Source organism: Sciurus carolinensis, chromosome 5 (genome assembly GCF_902686445.1).
Source record: "Sciurus carolinensis chromosome 5, mSciCar1.2, whole genome shotgun sequence".
NCBI lineage: Eukaryota > Metazoa > Chordata > Mammalia > Rodentia > Sciuridae > Sciurus > Sciurus carolinensis.
In genome coordinates this window covers 159,478,937-159,482,810 of record NC_062217.1, presented here as the reverse complement: position 1 = coordinate 159,482,810, position 3,874 = coordinate 159,478,937, and the positions used below count along the sequence as shown (strand labels likewise).

Below are 3,874 nucleotides of genomic sequence, written 5' to 3'. Positions count from 1 at the left end.
CATGTGAATGTCCCTTTCTCAATGGTTAGAGTCTGATCAGGTAGAGTCTGGTCAGGGAGGGGAGGGGAGTACTTGGGAGGAGTGAACATGGGAGACATATGGAGGTGTGTGTCACTGGGGTGTTAGCAGAGTACCATTTGATCAACGAGTCACCCTATGATACCCAATTGGGACTGTTGTGAGAGGAGGTTGGGGGAGAAACCTTTGAGATTCACTGGGGAGTTGCCGCCTCTGGAATCTCACGGTTATTTCAATGCTTTGTTCATCTTTGTGTGCATCTCAAGGCTAACTAGGATTGGGGTGCTGTCTACTGATGCCAGACATGCTCCAAGCCTGGATAGGACAATGACTTTGGCAAAACCCAACATACCTGACAACAGAACAGGTAATTAAGAGCTGCTGAGACCATGAATCCTCTTACCAGAGTCTTGTACAACAGAGGCCTGTACTAACTGCATTTAATTGGCCAACAGGTGCACATTATTGTCCAATAGAAACTAAAAAAGAGGAATGCATTACTCACCTCGACTCTTAGCTTGTCAGGGACAGTAACCAGGACCTGGTATCCGCTCCTGTTGCCTTTGCTTCCTAACCCATAGCCACCAGGCCCAAGTGCATCTCCATACAAGTAGACCAGGCTGGTGTTCAGATTGGAAACGCCTGCTGGGAACTCTACTGCCTGGAACGTGGCATCCAGCCTGATGGACAGATGCCGAGTGACGAGAGCACTGTGGGAGGAGATGGCTCTGTCTGTGAGACAGGTGCTGGCGAGCACGTGCCCGGGGCAGCGTTTATAGACCTGGAACCCACGGTCATTGATGAAGTTCGCACTGGGACCCACCGTCAGCTCTTCCACCCTGAGCAGCGCATCACAGGCAAGGAAGATGCTGCCAGTAACTATGCCCCAGGCCACTACGCCATTGGCAAGGAGATCAGCGACCTTGTCCTAGACGGAACTCGCAAGCTGGCTGGCCAGTGCACAGTCTTCAGGGCTCCTTGGTTCTCCACAGCCTTGGTGGGGGCTGGTTCTGGGTCACCTCCCTGCTGATGGAGCGGCTCTCTGATGATGACGGCAGGAAGCCAAGCTGCAGTCCTCCGTTTACCCAGCCCCCGGTTCCACAGTTACATTGAGCCCTCAGCTCCATCCTCACCACCCACACTACCGGGAGCACTCTGATTGTGCCTTCATGGTAGACACTGAGGCCATCAGTGACATCTGTCGCAGAAACCTTGACATTGAGTGCCCAACCTACACTAACCTTACCGCCTTATTACCAGGCTGTGTCTTCTGTCACTGCTTCCCTCAGATTTGACGGAGCCCTGAATGTTGACCTGACAGAATTCTGACCAACCTGGTGCCAATCCCCGTATCCACTTCCCGCTGACCACATATGCCCCTGTCATCTCTTCGGGGAAAGCCTACCATGAGCAGTTTTCTGTAGCCGAGATCGCCAATGCTTGCTTTGAGCCAGCCAACCAGATGACAAAATGTGACCCCTGCCATGGTAAATACATGGCTTGCTGCCTCTTGTACCGTGGCGATGTGGTCCCCAAAGGTTTCAATGCTGCCATTGCCACCATCAAGACCAAGCGTACTATCCAGTTTGTGGCTTGGTGCCCCACTGGCTTCGGGGTTGGCATTAATTACCAGCCTCCCACTGCAGTGCCGGGGAGACCTGGGAGGTTCAGCGAGCTGTGTGCATGTCGGGTAACACCCCAGCCATTGCTGGGACCTGGGCTCGCCTGGATCACAAGTTTGACCTGATGTGTGCCAAGCGTGCCTTTGTTCACATGCGTGGGTGAGGGGATGGAGGAAGGAGAGTTTTCTGAGGCCATGAGGACATGGCTGCACTAGAGAAAGATTACGAGGAGGCTGGTGTAGATTCTGTTGAAGGAGAGGGTGAGGAAGAAGCAGAGGAATGCTGATTACCTGTCCCTCTCAGCCCTGCCGCATGTCATACTCCCAGAACTTCAGCTGAAGCCGAAGCTGAAGGGAGTATGAAGCTGGGGGGGCTCGCCGGCATTGACATTTGCTGATTAGATTGTCTTCACGAAATCATGTCTGTCTTTTTCCTCATGTACCTGTAAGAGCTTTCCATCATGTCTCAAAGTAAAGGTTTTAAAGAAAGAAAGAAATTAAAAACAAAATCAAAAAAAAAAAAGAGGCAGGCATACCTCAGGAAGATGTGAGGCACAGAGGAGCAAGACAAGAAAATTTTATTTAGGAGAGAGATATAAGGAGAGAGAGAGAGAGAGAGAGAGAGAGAGAGAGAGAGAGAGAGAGAGAGAGAGGGGGGGGGGGGAATCCTCTGGAGAGAAGGGCACTCAGAGCTGGTGCCCATGGGCCTGGGGGTGTCTTGCCCCTTTATAGATTTTAGGTTTCCTTTCTTCTCATGCCTACCTGACCAAAAGGCAAGAAAAGACCAAAAGGCAGAAAAAGAGCCATCCAGGGGGTGATTGCTTCTGTTGGGAAGTGTGATCCTTCCCCTCCCCAGGAGGTGTTAGCAAGGGGGTGGTGTGGAAGAGCCATCTACTTATTTCCTTTTCTTTGATAACCAGGTGTCTTCTGCCCCTGTCAGAGTTGGTTGGCAGGCTGGGTGGCTGGCTGGAGGGGAGGAGGGGAGGTGTCTGAAGCAGTGCCTGATCCGTATAATAAATAGCAACCGTGCATTTCTGTAGTCTGACAGCATATAAATACCTTATTTTGGCATACTGAAATATTTGATCTAAAAGTTTCCACTCACGAAACCTATTTTAATCCCATATGTGGAATACTGTTTTACTCAGATAGAAAAAATATACACATTGTTTCACATGTGTTTTATTTGTGCAGAGAACCAAAGTACAAAAGTATTCTGCATAAAACCTGCCCCTTTATGTTGTAAAGCTAAACTTTAAATCTTAAAAAACAACAACAACAAAAAACAATTACTTGGCATGAACTGGAATGAACAGATATGCTTTCTCCTCACGGACATTAGCTTTTCCACTGTGGGAGTGGGAGGGGCTTCCTCAGTCCTCAAAATCTGTTTGGATACTATTGCTTTAAATAACAAACTGCCTCAAACTCCCAAAGCATGGGAGAGAGGACAAAGAGCAGGCAGGGGAAGTGTCCCGGGCACAGTCTCTGTGACGTGTTCCGCAGGTGCGCAGAGGAGTCTCTGGCGATGCAGATGCGCAGCTGCGGGGATCCGCGTGGAGAAGCCTGAGCCCGGGGCGCAGCTCACTCCCAGGGCACGAGGTCAGCGTCCACACAGCGCAGGCTCGCTGGCTGTCGTTGGTGCTGTCGGTCAGGACTGGGCGTCTCCAGTGCAACCACTCTCTTTCCGGACAGTGGCCGAGGGAAGCAGGGGATGCAGCAGAGTTGCCGGATGCCCGTGGCGATCCACCTCCTCAGCCTCTTCCAACCCTGGCTGCTGTCTGGGGGTTGCCATGGAGGCGCAGGGTCATGCTGGGAGGCCAGGTTGGGAAGGGCAGGCTCACTGGGAAACTTCTTGGGGCAGACCCTGGGGGATCCGCAGGGCCAGGGCGATGCTCGGCTTCACCTGGAGTGCGCAGGCCTCGCCTGGCTGCTCTGACCCTCAAGGATTCAGTAGTTGAATTTGCGACTTTCTGCAGACAGCCACGTGTTACAGTGATCAAAACCCATGCTGGACATGGTTTTTAAAATTGTGGGATCAGGGAGTTTGGGGAGTGTCTCAGTAGGAGAACTGGGTGAAGCTTCCTCACCCTGGGTCAGTCATGGGTGCCACATTACCTGGTCTATGGTGGGCCTCTGTGTGGGGTGGATGGTGAGTAGTCATGGATGAGGCTCTGTGCGACCTGGGAGATGTGCTGGGGAATGTCGTAGGTTTCCTGCTTGATGAGCTTCTTC

At 51.9% G+C, this 3,874-nt stretch overlaps 1 pseudogene; it reads left to right on the top strand.

Moving 5' to 3' along the window:
* Positions 1-345: 345 nt before the first annotated feature.
* On the top strand, positions 346-1,926 carry LOC124985799 (tubulin alpha chain-like; annotated as a pseudogene).
* Positions 1,927-3,874: the final 1,948 nt, after the last annotated feature.